The sequence below is a fragment of the Aptenodytes forsteri genome, unplaced genomic scaffold (genome assembly GCF_000699145.1).
Source record: "Aptenodytes forsteri isolate BGI_AS27 unplaced genomic scaffold, ASM69914v1 Scaffold255, whole genome shotgun sequence".
NCBI lineage: Eukaryota > Metazoa > Chordata > Aves > Sphenisciformes > Spheniscidae > Aptenodytes > Aptenodytes forsteri.
Window position 1 is genome coordinate 5,472,903 of NW_008794888.1, and position 16,711 is coordinate 5,489,613.

Here is a 16,711-nt window from a genome sequence, read left to right on the forward strand (position 1 = left end):
TCTCCCCCCCTGCCCCCCCCCCCGATTTCCTGGTTTTGTTCAGAAGCACAAGAGAGTCATTCATCATTTTTCTTCCAGCACAAGGAGTGCTCTCACCTCCCCCTCACCCCTAAATCCCTCCCCACCAGAAAAGGGCACGCGTTCGCCAGCCAAAAAGGCTCGCAGCGGGGAAGGCAAAGCTCCCCGGCTCCCACAAACAGCTCCGGCACAAAGGGCCACATTCTCAGCTGGGTTCAGTGGGTGCCAGCCCCCAAAGGGTGAAGGCCAAAACTCAACAACAGCAGAAACGCTAAGTCAGAAAACGGAGATCAGCAGCGGAGAAAAGCAATTTGCACTGGTTTGAATTACGGGCGATGCAAAGCAGAGAGGAATTTGCATGCTGAGGAGACAGACAGCGCCTCAGGTAACCGGAAAAAAAGAGCTAAGAGATGAAGATCCACATCCGTCCCAGCCCACGTGCCCTGATGGTCACTCAACTTGCCAAAACCTGGGAAAACTTTCCTTGCGGAGTTGCCCCCCCTCCCCCCCCGGCCTCTGGAAACTGGGCGGGCACCAGTCCAAGTGCAGTCCAGGCACTGGATTTGCACCTCTCTACATGACAGCAAGCCACCAGCCTCAGCTTTGGGATGGGCTTCCAGGAAAGCCCCGTTCAGTTTGCAGGAGGGAGGAAAAGGGGTGACTACAGATGTAGACATTTAACCCATCTGGAGGGTCAACGACACTCCCAGGATGTAGGGCTTTGCTCCAAAGTCCACTTGGGTTCACAGTCACACTGCTCTCTCCATAGCTTCTTGATGGCCTTCTCCTTGCCCCATATTGAAGGGAGAGTGCCAGGACTAAACCATCTCAGTACAGCTGCAACAGAGAAGAGAAGCTCTCCCCAAATGCCCTTGAGAAAGAGAGTGAGTAGGAAAACCTTGAAGTAGTTCAAACCCTTGCGCACATTTTTATAAAGCAACAGTGCGTTTGCGTGAAAACCAGGACTGTGCAAACACCTGGGGTCTGTTTGGGGCCTTTTGCTTTGGCTGATGACCTGGAAAAAGGAAATACAACTGGACATATAGAAAATGTTCCAGGTTCTGGTTTTGTTTGGGTTTAATCACAGCAATAACAGCAACCAAGTCAAAAAGGTCTGCTTATGATCAAACCCAAGGCTTCCTTTTGGTCCTTTTAGAGGAAAAAGAAATAGAAGATTGTAGTCAGTACTGGGGCCGGTTGGGTGGAGGGGAGCCTGTGTACCAGCAGCTCCACCGAGGAGGTACGTTTATGGCACAATTTCAGCAAGAACTGGAAGAGCAATGGAAACACAAGCCACCAAAAGCCCGGCCATTTGGGACTAAACTCTTCCACGCCCACTGAGCCAGAGATCCTGGGGCTCCTGCAGCTGCTGCTCAGGAGGGTCACCAAGCCAAGTGGGATGGCTGCACTCCTCCAGTCTCTCCCCCAAACACCACCAGCTGCTTACGTGAACTGAAATGCCATCATTTGGAAAGACCCAAGTGTTACAGTGCAGGAGCCCAGACAGCCTGTGTTCATGTCTCAGGCAAAGGAAGAGTTTGGGGCCACTTTTCACACATCCTGGGTCACTGGGTAAACTGATGGCATGCTCTTTGGGGACGCTTTTGAGAGTCTGGCTGTTCATTGCCTTTGCTTTCTTTAAAAATGCTCAAATGGGAAACTATTTTTGCTGCTGGTCTCCCTCAACATCTTTGCAAGCTTGTTTTGAGGTTTCTTCATGCTTCTAAAGAGAAATGCCAATATTTCAAAGTTACCTGTATAAAACCTTAGATTTTGCTTTTTTTTTTTTTTTAATGGTTTGGCAGCCCAAAACGAAATGATCAGCCCCAAGCAGGAACCAACATGTGGACTCCATCGTACTCCAAACCCAGAGCATGTCACCTCCACATCTCCCAGACGTGCTCACGCAGAGCTCTGAGCCTGACCCTCCCACCCCAGCGGGATAGCCCCTGACAGCTTCTCTCTCTGCAGCAACGGCAGGTTTCAGCAGGTCTTCATCGAGCCAGACAGGTCAAAATGAGCCTGCCAGCACCCTGCTGAAAATATGCAAAGTAAATCTGAGAGCAGGCATGGGGAGAGAAGGTGAGGCTGGCAGAAATGCAGCAAGAGAAAACAAGAGGAAGAAAGAGAGCGCAGCACTTTATAGCAGAAAAAAAATAAACTTGCTGACCAAAAAACCGCAATGGGAAAAATGTACAGGGCTCTAGGGAAAAAGACAGCAGCAAAGGAAGAAGGCAAGAGGGGCTGGGATGAACATGCTGGTCTGAATGCACATGGTCAGCATGGGTATAACGGTGGATATTTTCTTCTCGGCACCAAGGAGATCCCAGAGGGCCCCCGAAAGCCTTTTGCAAATCAGGACCAAGCTCCTGACTTCTGGGTGCAGCAGCTACTGGATCATTCCTTACCCATCAGGCTCTCATCCCACAAAAGTCCAGGCTTCTGCTATTGGAAAGAATATTAAAATAAACTCCAAAAAATCCCAGGGGACTTTGCATTGGAGGTTTTTTAGTGTTTTCCTCACCCTGGCATCTTCAAACTACATGACATGCGGCACCATCATGGTTTCTGTAGTGTTCATCACTGGAGAAACTAGCAGGCTGTTCAGTCTAAGAAACTTGCTCTCCTGAGATACAATCCCATCACTGGGTCTTCCAGGACCAAAGGATACGTATCCTCAAGAACAACACACCCAGCGGTACCTGCCTCAGATTCCTTGACTTCCAGGTGGGGCTTTCCATGGTGCAGTAGAGGCCAAATGCAGCTGCCCAGGGCCAGTCCGTGTCTGGGGGCAGCAGACCCACAGTCGGGGAGGGATGAGATTAATTACACAAATAACAAAAAGCCAGATGCCAGCCCCCACCCCACGCAGCTCAGACAGCAGCACAGGTGATGCGGGAGGGAAGCGAGCAGCTCAAAACCCAGATGAGCTCCCAAATGAGGCCAGTCTTCCCCTATTCCAGCTACGGACCTGCATCTTGGCCTTCACAAGGGCCAGAAAAAGTCCTGCACATTTTCTTTAGAAAGGAGCACAACAGTGAAAAGCCCCCAGTAGGACAGTTTTCCTTTCAGCCTGACCTGGACCGTCCTGTGTATCCGCTGCAAGGGCACGGCCACTGGGAGCCAGCTCGCCCGCTCAGGGAGGAGAAAAGGGAAGTTAATTTTCGCAGCCAAAAGAAAATAGGGAGTTCTTTTCAGATGGCAGGAATGTAACCGTGACATTTAGTCACTTGCTATTTCTGCTTCCCGGGTATGTCTCTCTACAGGAAAGCCCCTGGACAGAAGTCTCTCTAGGCAGCACTGCAACATGTGTTTGCCCAAACTTTGGTGTCTAAACCCACTCCGAGGTCCCCATTCCAGCTCCTTGGGCAGCTGCAGGGTTTTCGAGGAGGTTCAGTCTCACCCGCTCTGTGCCTTGGCTGCCTTAAAACAGATGCATGTGTCTCGCTGGAAAAAGAGCAAACCTGCAACCCCGGCCTAAGGACGCTCAGGGTCTGACTCACCAGCTGAGAACAGCAAAGCCCCTCTCTCCACGCGATATGCAAGCCAGGACAGGACGGCAGCACTGCACCGCACCAGCCTCTGCGCTGCATGAGGCTGGGTTCGGAGTGGAGAACTAACGCCGCGTCTCCGGCTCTGAAGTGCAGCGAATCACCACCATCATGATGGGGAATTTGCATTTGCTCCACGTTGAGCTGTGACGGTGAGTGACCCTACCTCATGGCATTGCTCCTGCAATGAAGCTAGCACCCCCAGCCGAACTCCCCAGCTCCATCATGAGGACAGTATCTGATCTGCGATGTCCTGCCAGCCTGGAGGGATGGGTTGTGGCTACGTGCCCTCCAGGCACTGTGCATACATCCACTGTTGGCGAGAAGAGAGCAACCCAGCTCGGGGTTACTCCAGTACAGGGCAGACTGCACACCTTGCACAACAAGCCCCAGGTACCAGCATCAGGCCGTCGGCCCAGCTCAGGTCACACTGCTGACACCGCTCAGCCCGGGGTTTCAGGGATTTCCAAAGCACAGCCCAGTCTGTCGGCTGCTCACAGAGGTACCTTCTTTGTTGTGTTACAGCACTAATTGCATTGCAGAGGCTTTCTGCCACACAGCCTGAAGTCCCACACATTCACAGCTCTTTCATGGACAAAACAGTGGGAACTACCCCCATTAAAAAAGTTTCCTAAATCTGATGGAGTCCACAGTGGACTTCTTCACGAGAAGAGCTGCAAAAGCTTACTGCAGATGCTGCAGAGTTTCTCAGGATGTAATTTATATGGCAGTGGGCAGCCCACAGTGGGTTGTAAACACTCCCCCAGGAGTATTCAAACACTCAACACTGAGCTCGATGTCAGTCTTGAACATGGGTAATGATGACGGGAGACAAGCAAGATGCATGATTTAACTGCCAAAAATGCAGCTTCATCACAGGATGCCATGGAGGGGATATGCATTCAATTGACTACCCCCACATAGGCAGGGAAAAATAAAAGAGAAGAACTGGAGGGGGGAAAAAAAAAAGAGACTCGGTTAAATATTTATAGGGGGCTGCTGCATTTCAATCGCAAGCAGTTTTTTAGGTCAGCTGAGATATTTCAGCTCTGCTAGGGCAGATCAGTTCCAGGGGAGAAGACACTGCCGACAACCACAACCCGGAGGCTGAACTCTCCTAGCATGTAACTCAGGGAAAAAACAGACCTGGGCACAGTTGTGCTTCCACTGGGCATAGCCCAAGTGATGCAACCTCCCTTCTCGTCACGGCTGTTGCTCCTAGATGCATGAGGTGGCGGGAGACAGGAGCAGGTAGCAAACTGGATTCATAAGAGCAACCCTAAATTGGTCTTGTCCATGGAGACATTTCTGTCCTCAAGTCTCAAGATGTACAGTGATGTACACAATCAAGGGTTTGCTTGCCTCCCCCTGTGCTTGAAGCCCCACTGCTAGAGGTCAGGAGGGCAGCTCACCCAACGAAGAAGGTACCTCTGTGAGCAGCTGGCACACTGGGCTGTGTTTTGGAAATCCCTGAAATCGCGGGCTGAGCGGTGTCAGCAGCGTGATGGGTTTCCATAGCACTGTTCCCACCTCACAAGGCTCATTCCATTTTTCATAAATTCCCAATTTGTGCACCGCTGGCTACCACCTAAGGCAGGATTATGGACTTGATGGACCTTTGGCCAGGTTGGTCTGCTGCCCAGTCATATCTGCACTGCCCAAGCGCTTTCAGCGTGGTTGAATTTGCAAAGGTCGGTTTCAGCACTGCAGGACCAGCCTAATGGCCAGGGGTTAAGGTAACAAATCCTTGAAACCAGCCTGATAAAAAGAATAAACAGAAAAATGGAGGAAAGCAATGACTGAAATCAATAACAAACATTACTAGAAAGACAGAAGCTTTCTAACTGTCTGCGATTAGAAGAATCTATGTCTGCATTATCATTTTTTACTCTTTTTTACTGGGCACATTTTGTTAATGCTGAAAATTTTGTGTTTCAGCCCTTTGTCAGCTCAGCTGGCCTTAGTCCCTGCAGGGTGAGGGTCACAATTCTCAAGAGGGCTGAGCACCAACCAAACCATGCTTTGTGCAGGACCTGCAAGAACTTTACCACCTCCCTGGCCAGCTTTGCCATGTTGAACTCACTTCATCCAAAACAAGGGGAAAAAAAAAGCAAACAAGGGGGAAAAAAAAGCAAACAAGTCAAGCCCTGGTTCACAAAGGTGGGGCTGAGCAGAAAGGAGCGGTTAGACTCAAAAGGAGAACCCCCTGTCCAAACACAAGTATCTGAAGCAATATTCGTAAAGCAAACACTGGAACGACTGGCAAGCAGCATGCATTTTGCACACCTGCTCCTTACCAGCAGGCAAATCTCAAGACAACGTCAGCGCTTCTAAAAAGGGATTAAAATAAAAACACACTGAGTCCATGGACAACCTTTGTTTAAAAAGTCACATGAGAGGCGATAAGTTTCTACAGGCTGACTCCCCACAAACGTAAGCAAGGGAAAGTTATCAGCTCTGGGCTCCCAAAATACTTACTCAATCTAATGTTATTCTGGCCGCTCTCAAGTAGACCTTTCCAAAGTCCCATGCTGGCATTTTTATGGCATACCCTTGACCAAAACTCAAATGCAGAGCACCCTTTCCCAAGGGTATTTCCAAGCACTTTACTAGCATAGAAGCAAACAGTGTCCTTGCAAGGTAGGAACAGTGCTATGGAAACCCATCCCACGGGGGAGAGGAGGCTGAAGGTGTGCAGGCTCCACTGTGCAACATCCAAGGGTCAGATCTGAACACTGCATCAAACTGAAACTGTAGGAGTAATTAAGAAACCTAGATGAACGGCTTAAGCTGAGCAGGGGCCAAAAGGCTGAGAGAAGACACCCTTCTGGAGCAGGCTGGGGTGTTTTAGTGGCTGGAAATGATCTAAAACATGGGTTTAGATCTCATTTGGCCAAAAGCCACAGCTTGGGAAGCACGTCTGGTGGAGGATGTCAGTATACTCTGCGTGTTTCCTCACAAAGGCTTGGGATACCAGTTCTTATTTTTAGTACAATTTTCATTTCTTCATGTAATGAGTTCAGTATTTCAGGCAGCCCTGGAGGAGCAGGAGGGACATGTCCTGTAATAAAACTAATTAATTCATGTGGAATTTCTAGCCATTATTGTGAAAGTGGCCAAATTCCTCACTCCTGAAAAGCTGCCAAAATGGCCATTAATCTGGCTGTGGTCACGAGCAGGATTCCTGTGGCCTCCTGCAACACTCGGCTGGCCCCCGGGACAGAGACTGCAGAAACCAAAGTGGATGTTGTTATTTCCTCACACCGACTCCCACAGCCCGAGCTTTACTAAACAAGACAGTTGCCTCAGAGGGCTCCATGCCAAATTCCTCCCAGTGCCCCCAGACCAAGCATGCCCCAGTCATGTGCACAGAGATCTAGACCTCCAAAATCAGCCTAAATCAGGCAGTTCAGCATTATTCAAAGCTCTGCGGACTGTTTCCACCTGCCCAGCTTTGGCGATGCTCTCAGTGACAGGTGCCCTGAAGGGAGCAGGGTACCGAATTTGTCCTGGAGACATCACAAGTTGTATTCCCACCACCCAGCTGGGCGTGCTAGGAGGCTGAGCTTTTCGGGTCCCATCTGCAGGCAGTGAGAAGCTGGGCTCCTCCACAGAGAAATTCCAGGCAAGAATCTCATCGACCGAAATCCCTCAATAATGCACAAGAATTAATGGAATCTGTCTCACTCCCTGCGAGCTGGGGGTTGACAGGGTCTGCGGGGTCTGGCAGGGAAAAAAAGCATGGAATAAACTTATTTTAGTCACTAAAATCAACAACAACAAAATTACTCAGAATACCCACAGGAAGCTGACCTGTTGTGTAAGAAGGCACCATTTTGCCATAGTCTCCCAATTCTGGACTGCTCTTTAAATTCAGTGAGGGGTTAGAGGGTTAGCCTCTAAATAGCACCTCTAGTGCTGTTCCACCATCCAGTCCCAGGAATGCACATATTCCCTGAACACCACTAGAAATCCAGACCTTCTGCCCCAAATGTCCTGTGTAATGGACTATCTGTAACAACCTGGATTTCTAACAGTCTAAACAAAATCCTCCCAAAACTGCCTCTGCACAAGCTGTAGAGGCAGCACTGTTCACCATGGCCAAAGGAAGAGGTGGCCATGGCCACCAATTGCCTCAGGCCTCCTCATCCCAGTTTCCATCATCGCAGATGATTTACCTGTCCATTCATACCACAGTCAGATCAAGATGGTGCAGCAGTGATTTCCCTGCCATTACATCAATCCGGTTCATATGATGTTCAGAAGAAAGGAAAGTGCCCTCTACACATCAGGGACCATATCAAACTCATGGCCCTTGGTTAGTGGTGGGTACTATGCTAGAAAAAGAACAGCTGTGGAGCCCAGTAGTGCAGATAGGGAGAAGGTTCCACCACAGGAATGTTAACCTTGACCAACTGGACTAAGAGATGCCTTGCCAGAGCCTGGGATGGAGCCTGGAGGAGTTCTTCTAACCTTCAGAAAGCAGTGGTAAGACTCGTTACAGTGCTATCACTCAGCATTTTCCTTGCACTGGGTCAGCTGCAAACCTAGAAGAGCAAAGCAGCTACCATGTGCATTGCAGCACCGCTGACAAGTGTCCCCAAGAAGCAAAGACATAATTCACCAATATAACTGGAATTTATCTTTAGCAAAGGCACTGCAGGGTGAGCAAGGAGGACCAGGAGGAACAGAAAACAGCCACAGAAAGCCCCAGGGCTGTTGGGTTAGCCTTACCACTAACAGAAACACCATGGTGGCCAACCACGCTGACCCTACAACCCCCACACCAAACTCTCCCGGTGGCCAGGACCCAGAGGACACAAACCAGGCACCTGGGGAGCCCCCAAGCCAGGCACCTCAGATTATCCACAGCCTCAGTAGCTCCACATCCCTGCTGGGGGTACAGGGCAGCAGCAGCCCAGCACCAGCCCTGGGCTCCAATGGTGCGGGAGGATGGAGCCCCACGCCAGCCACCCCTCCTGCTCTTCCTCCTCATGCCATTCCTCTTTGCTAAACCTGAGTTCCTCTCTCCATTTCTGCTTGCTTTTGAAGTGCCAGATGAAACAGCACCAGATGGAGGCGAGCCGCTCGCCCGCTGAAAGCAACAGGAGACGAGCATTTCCACATGGGCTGTGTGGGAGGACTGCCATCGTGCCGGTCGCAAACCTGAGTCTCCCCCCGAAGCCGAACAGTGTGCCGAGCACCACAGACAAAACCTCCTGGATTCAAACAGAAAATTACCCCTGAGCAACTTTCCAGATGCAAAAAAAGGTTAGATTCTGGCCAGTTTCACTGCTTCTGCTCTTCTGCCTTCACTGGGGCCGCTCAGGATCTGTCCTGCTCCCCTCGAGAGCAAAATTTGGGTCTTCTAAAATACAGGGCACTCCCTCCCCTACAGGAGACAGGTCACGCTGGGGGGGACACACCTGATCTTTGGAGGTACCAAAAAGGTCTTGGAGGACACTCAAAACCACAAAAACACCTTCAACAACTCACTGCACCCACCAGACCCCAAGACTGAACAGCAAGCACTCCTGGAATGTGGACATCAGGTGCCCACCCTTTTCTAGTTTTAAAACAGCAAGAGGAAAACATGGGAAGGTTATCAGACAACCTCCTCACCAAGCCAAGAGAAGTCCATTAGCATGGACTGGGTCTTCTACAACTAGCCAGAAGAGCTGAGAACAGACTGCCCTGGCTGAAGTCTGAAAAGCAAGATCTTACAGGGAAGTCTTGCTGCGGTCTCAAGCAGAAACACTGGGCAAGGCTTAATGGATTTTCCCTACATTATAGGACTACAGGACTCTCCCATAGACAACACCATGCAAGTGACTGCAACAGCATGTCACTGTTGTAGGTATCCTGCATCACTTGGCTACAAAGACAAGCTGCAAGGAGGCACAAAAGCTCCTCTCTAAAATTGCCTCCAGCAAGTAAGGTGTTAGAGACATTATTAATTTCAAAGGCAGAGCATCAGAAATCCCCTCATCCCACCTGAGCTGGTTTATCTGCAGAAAATTGTAAGGAAAAGCAGGGATTTCAACATGGTCCAATTCCCACCAGCGCTTTGTGTCACTCTCAATTACAGTCCAGAATGAAATACCAAGAAATCGTTCCTCACGGCCGGCAGAATTAATGAGATCTTTGACTACAGAGAGCACCAGGCAGTGAACTTGCTCCCTTACCAGCCAAGAGGCACAGTGCAGCTTTCTTCAGAATAAAAGCTGCAATGTCAAAGAATAGTTTAAGGCTTATAAAAGTGACCTGATGTATCCCAGTATTCCAGTCCGTAAGAAAGGCACGTGATTACTGACCCGTTCCTTTCTAAAACAATTTATTTCTACCACAAGCTGATGCAGCAAGAGACTTTATCTTCCCACAGGTATCTAGCTAAATTACATGTGGGGCAAAACACTGAACAGAAGACAATCAATAATGCAGTTACAACAAGCTGTCAAATGCTGGGCTGCAGCAAAGCTCCAATAACTGTGCACTAACTCCTTTCTCTTAAGCCTTTGCCCAGGATAACCACCACATCATGTTCACTTGTAATTAGATGTCAACTCACACGTTTAATGAGGTCACACTTGGCCAGTTCATGAATGAAGAACACCTCCCAGCTTGCTGGCAGTGACTGCTGAAGGTGGGCAAGGATGTTTCAGTCAGAGACTCGGTCTGCTGAAGGTAGTTTGTCTTTGTGGAAACAATAATAAAACTGGATTTGCAATCTGCTAAACTGGCAGAAAACTCATCCTTCCAGAAAAGTGAAGATTTTGTTGGGTTGATTGCCTGTCATGGCTCACCCAGGGTCCAGACAAGGACCAAGACCTGTATGATGGAGCACGAGGATATGCACAAGGACAGGGAGGGAGTAGGGCACGACTGCCATGAGATCAGTTCAGCAGGGATGAAAGGCAGCCAAGAATAATCTGTTAGGAACAACATTTTAGGACCCCCAGCAAGGATTCCTCCTTCTCTCCTGAGTCCACACCAGGAGCATGCACTACGGTTAGCCTCCAAATCACATAGCACACTCGGCATCCATGAAGCAGCATGGTGTTGCATGGCACACAGCAAAGGGACACGTAACACAACTCCCTCCCCCAGGCAGACACAGGTCCCTAACACAGCTTTCTCCACAAGGCTAATACTATCTGGTAAAGCCTCGCTCTTCCACTGAGGACAAACCTGCCTCTTCTGGCAAATGCAAACAGTCAGCAAGGACAAATTGGAAAGCCAAGCCCAGTGTGTTCAATATGTGCTGCTAAAGAACACCCTCAAAAGCAGTCACACATGCACTGATTCAGGCAGCACCTCCCCAAGGAAGAGCCAGGGGTGAAGATGGGCGGAAGCAATAGTGGAAGCACACGCAATGGCAATGGCTTTGCATCCCTCTGATACAGAAGGGGTCTGCTAAGTAGCCACTGGCTCAAAGTTATGTATTGCACCCTGATTCAAGGAAAGAAACCAGGTATTCTTACACCTGGAAACTCAGTATACCACCAAGCTCAGCCCTCCTCCTGTAACAGAAATGCTTTAAAAGCTTCTTTACATTTTACCTTGGCCGCCGCCTTATTCTGTCTGCCTAAAGCAAAAAACCCTCCCTGAAGGAATCGGAGCCCCAGCAGGGAAGGCAGCTGTGACCATGGTCAGAAAGCTGGAATTGCCCAATCCAAGCAGAAACACAAAAAATCCACCAGGGAAACTGCTGTTCCTCCCAGATCGCTAGTGCTGAATAGGTGACCAGGAAAAACAGGTATAGGAGTGCTGCTGGCCACTGGGATGAAACCCTGCCTTCACAAATCCAGTCATGTTTGTGGGTAACATTGACAGTCACCCATCAGGCAGACAAATTAGCCCCAGCTAACACTGCAGCCAGGTCTAGGACAGAGCCATACACAAACACACCTCTCGCATTCCAGTTTTCACTGTTTTGCCTCCTGAATTGTTTATCTCAGCTCAATTCCTGGATGTGGATAAAACAAATGACATGGACTTTCTCACAGATGGGGCTTCTTGCTGTTCCCTTGACAAATACCATGCTCAGCGAGTATGAGCCTGAAACCCAGAGGAAAGGAAACAACTGCAAAGGGCAAGAAGGAAATGGATCATTTGCCAAGAGACAGCATGAAAACACATTTCTCCTTTGGGCCAGAGCCTTTAAACCTTCCCTGGCCTCCCCTTCCCTCCAAACCACCATTTTCACACCACCATCACCCCCCTACAGCAAACTCAAGTGAGACTGGGGCAGGGGGTAGCATTATTTTCAAGAAGCTGCTCCACAAGGTGTTATTTATTGTCTTAATATTTAAAGATGACAGCCAGCCCAGAGCCCGACCAGGTTAGCTCTTGACCAGACACAGCTGCCACGAAGGAGCTTGGACACCTGGTCCACCTACTGGCAAAGCCTCAGAGGCAGCAAGGACAGAGAAGCTGTGTGATTTTTTTTCTTTCACGTATCATCCTTAGAGCTGGTATTAATTGCATTTCACTTTTAATACTTTTCTTTCCATGGCAAGGAGCTCTGCAGACATTCAGTTTAGCCTGGGCAGAGCCGCTGTAGTGGCTGTGGACGTATTAACATAGTCCTGTGGATTTGGTTCTTGCAGTTGGCTTCTATGATGTCTAGTAATGTCCAAGCTTGCATAAGCCAGGCTGCACGCCTGGTTGCAGGACTCGTAACTAACCTCCCTCTTGCTCATATGCTTCTGCCTCAAAAGGCATCTAGCACAGGGCGAAGGGGACACTCATGGCCTGGCTCTCCTCTACCCCTCGTCCACTTTCTAGCAACACGGTGCCTTCGGGACCTCCACTGCTGTGCCAGATCTGGCCAACTTGACTGACAGGGTCAGAAGTTGTGGGGGCAGAAGGACAGATACACACGTGCACACACATATCATGACAGATGCTTCGTTTCCTTATAAAAGCAGGAGAAAAGCAGAAGTCTTCCTGGCAACTCAGTGGACATGAAAAATGCACTCATAGCATTACTGGCATGGTTTTCAAGTTGCTGTTAAAATTCCACTTATATTATGCTACCTCCAACCTCAGAGTCTTCTGTGTTTTGGAGCAATACATTAAACTGTCTTTTAGCAGCTGCCTGCCAAGGGGAAATGGAGGTTTTGACATTTGACCCATAAGGAAGGATGTGTGTCATTTGGGGCTACCCAAATAAGGATTTTAGTTGGATGCTAAAACGATTTGTGTTTTTAACAGTTAATTATTTTGACGCTGTTTTTGTATCTTGGGAGTTCAAAGTGGAGTCCCTGACCAGGTGAAAGAGGCAACCCCAGCCCTGCAAGTTCAAGCTTGCCTGGGGCCACATTCTTTGCACAGCTCTCTTTCCATTTGGAAAGGTTACTTTGCACTGGCATGGACTAAAAATACACATTTGTTTTAATAAAAAAGTGAGATTCCAAAGCAGGACTCAATAGCCAGCAGTGGGTTCAGAGGCAGATCCCACTGAATTAGTACAAATATCCCAACAACAAAATAAAACAATACTACAAACCCAACTGAACTGCACTGGCAAAGGGGAAAAAAAAAAAAAAATCCCTTAACTGGTCAGCTTTGAACAGTGGCTCGAGAGCCTTTTTTTTCAGAGTGGAACAAGTTTTATTCCTAGGACCTTGTCTCCATTAGGAGAAAATAGATGTTCTTCAGCTATTCTCATAACTCGGACAAGACAGTTTAGGACATTTGCTGACATCGCTAAGACCTGCTCCACCCCCTAGCACAAGTTCCCACCTTGGAGCAGCACTGGTACCCTGCTGCACCTTGAGCCAGTTGAGATCATTGATCCGACAGAAAATCATTGACTTGTTTCCCGGGAATGGCTTTCTGCAGGGTTAGCTCCTGAGCCAGCCTACTCTGACACAAGGTGAGAGTTAAACCCAGCAGAAGGAAGAGGGACGGTGCAGCTGAGAGCTGGACAAGACCACACAAGCCCCCGATTCCAGTCTGCCATGGCCAAAGCAGAAGGCAGCATCCCCACCCTCTGGCTGAGATTGGAGAGATTGAGAAACCCCAACGTTACCTGAAATGCCTCTCAAAGCACTTTATGTCTCCAGGACCCATTTGGTCCTCGGACACCCTAGGCCTGCTTGGAGAGAAGATGGCTATCGGGGACTGGGACGTTATCTGCTAGGACACAGACTCCTAACATGATGTGCAGACAGTCCTCACTCTGCTCCCTGTATGCAAAACAGCATGCCGATCTCGCTGAGGTGCTGAGAGAATAAACATACTCGAGACTGGCATGAACTCTCCGCAAGCTTCACGTGCACAATAACAACCCTCTGTCCCCAGTTCAGGCGGTTTCAGTCAGCGGTACATAAAGTTTGTTACGCGATGACCTGAAATGAACTGCAAAACAGTGTGGTCCAGTGGCATTGAAACTATTTCAGAGGCCTTGATCCCTGGAGGTGCTGAGCCTCCGTCTCACTCCCACCATCGGTGGGAGTTCGTGCACTCACCTCCCCGGGGAGGGGGGTAGAAGTTCTCAGCCTGATTTCCACAGACTGCTGCTATTTTGTTCCAACATTCCCAACATCTTCAAAATACCCAAAGCCTCTTGTGCAATGAGCAACATCCCCTGCTTCCTAGCTACATGGTGGTTTATGTTACTTTCCGCCTACAACCATTTCAGGATTGGCTTTACAGACCTAAGTGGAAGACTAAACAATGCTGGAGCCACAGCAGGAGAATTTGCAGAGTTTTATTCCTTGTTTCATTTGGGCAATCCTTCTGCCTCTCATCAGGGACAAAAAAACTTGCCAACCTCTTAATTTAGGAATAGCACGAGCTCTGCATTCCAGCCCTGAATCAGCCAAAGGAGCCTTTTCAAGCTGGAAAGGGGAAAAAGGGCAAATACCTTTAAGCACATTTAAAAAAAAAAAAAAAAAAGACTCAACACCTGCCTTTTGCAGGCAAAAACCTGCTCTCCGGGCACTCTTGAAACTAGCTTGACATCAGCATTTGAAAGGGAATTCCAATCCCTGCTCTTTCGGGTGCCAGACTGCTTTCCCTGTCACTGCTTTAAACGAAAAGCAACCTCTCCCTCTTATATGTTTTGCAGGCACGCTGCAGATGGAAGCAACGATGTGAGTCTGAAAAGAAGAGTACCAAGTGAAGCTGGCAGATTTGGGTTTTGTTTTCGTTGTGGGTTTGGTTGTTTTGTTTTTTTTTTCCAATGGCTACAACAACCTGTTAAAAGTTTTGTAATCTGAAGAGAGCAAACCCTTTTCTGGATGTCCAAGCTCCTCTTGCCAAGACATGCTCAACTGTGAATATTCCAGCTGCATGTTTCACATCACGCTGGTTAAGGATGTGCCAGTATTTTTATTATTCACCCCCTATGGACATTACAGAGCACCACATACATTAAAGTGTTCTTAAACTGTGCTATTTACGTGTGTGTGTATTACACACAGAGATACAGTCAAATAAATCACATCCATTGTAAAGGAATAAAGGTAATAAAATCAAGCAAAATACCCCGTGAAGTAACATAATTCTGAAATAAAGTCCATAAAAGCAAAAAAAGCAGCATTAACTCAGAAAATCCCCTCTCAACCCATCACTGCAATGCTCTCCACCCCACCCCCCCAACTTCTTGTAAAAGCATAAGCCTGGAAGTCAGCGCCAGATTCCTTAAATCTAAATGCCCTTGGCTTCTTCTGGAGAGTGTAAAATTCACTCCCTTGACACTCATATTCTGTAGTCAAGGAAGATTTCACATCAACGTGTTCTCCAGACTCTCGGCTCTCCACAGCCCTTTGCAGCTGGGCAAAGGAAGGGGGACAGGAGTGGGGACAGGAGTGGGGACCGCAGCAGTCGCAGCCTGAGTGCACAGAAGCAGCAGCTTGCAAGGTGCAAAGTTTTCCCTGCTGCTGGTCTTTCTTCACTTCCCTCTCCCCATCTCTCCCCCTCGAGCGGAGCAGCGTGCACAGGTACCCGGCTGCACTCCCATCCTCCCGGGGAGCGAAGCCGAGAGGTACAGCCCGGTTCAGAGCGCTTTTAAATAAAGCCTCAACAAGAGGGAAGGGAGGGAATTCAAAGTAGTGCTGCTGAACTAGTTATGCAAACAGGGTCAGAGCCCCAGTCGTAGCCAGGGGAGCAAAACCAGCAAGGATGCAGAAGTCAAGGACGGGTGATTTCAAAGGCAAAAGCGCTGGTTTCTACTCCCAGACCTGATTCGGCAATTTTCAACATCCCACGGAAAAGGAAAGAGCTTGCGGCCGATCGCAAGGGAGAGGAGGCATTAATAAAAGCAAGCTCTGCTGTATCGGCATCCCCAGGAGCGCTCCCTCCCACAGCAATCGCAGCAACAGGTCAGGAGCCTGTTCGCGTCCCCGTCCCCGGGGCTGTGCCCTCGGGGGACGCTCCTCTTCCCCTGGCACCCAGTGCCTGGACCACGGGGGGCAGAAGGGGCCAGGACCCCCGCAAGAGCCGGCAGCAGCCACCCCAGCTCCAAGGTGTGCTCTGCTGGGAAGGTAGCCATAGGGAGCGGGCTCCCCACATAGCAGGGCCCCCGCAGTCCCTCAGCCACCCTCTTCCGACCAGGCAGCTCATAGTCCTCCCACACCACCTCTCCCTGTATCTTTGGGGCATCCGTCACCCTCCAGGGTGATTTTACTCCCCCACCAAACCCAAATCTGAACCTCTGCTCCCCGAAGGACTCCCCCTCCCCTCAGTTGCATCTCCCCAAACTTCACCTTTATCTGCCCCCATGGGTTTTCTTCTCTAGAAGACCCCAACCTCCACTCTGCCCCCCGGGGCAGTCCCTGCATTCCCCCCCGTCACACCCCACCCTTGGGGTTCCTGCCCTGTGCCAAGGAAACCTCTCTAACTCCCGGGGTAGCTGCACCCCAAATACCCCATTTTCCCCACACCCCCAGGGATGCACTCACGCTCCTTCCCCGCCTCCAGCGCCCCTCTCATTCCTGCCCTCCCTGGACTCTCGCTCTCTCCTCTCCCGCAGGGATCCCCCTTCCCTGCCCTCCCGAGGGGTCCCTCTGCCCCGCGAGGATCCCCTTTAGGCCACCCTTTAGGATCCCTTTGTCCCCGGGACGCGCCGGTACCCCGCTGCCCCGGCGCTGCCCTCGGCGCTCGGTCCCGGCAGCGTGGAGCCCAGTGCCCCA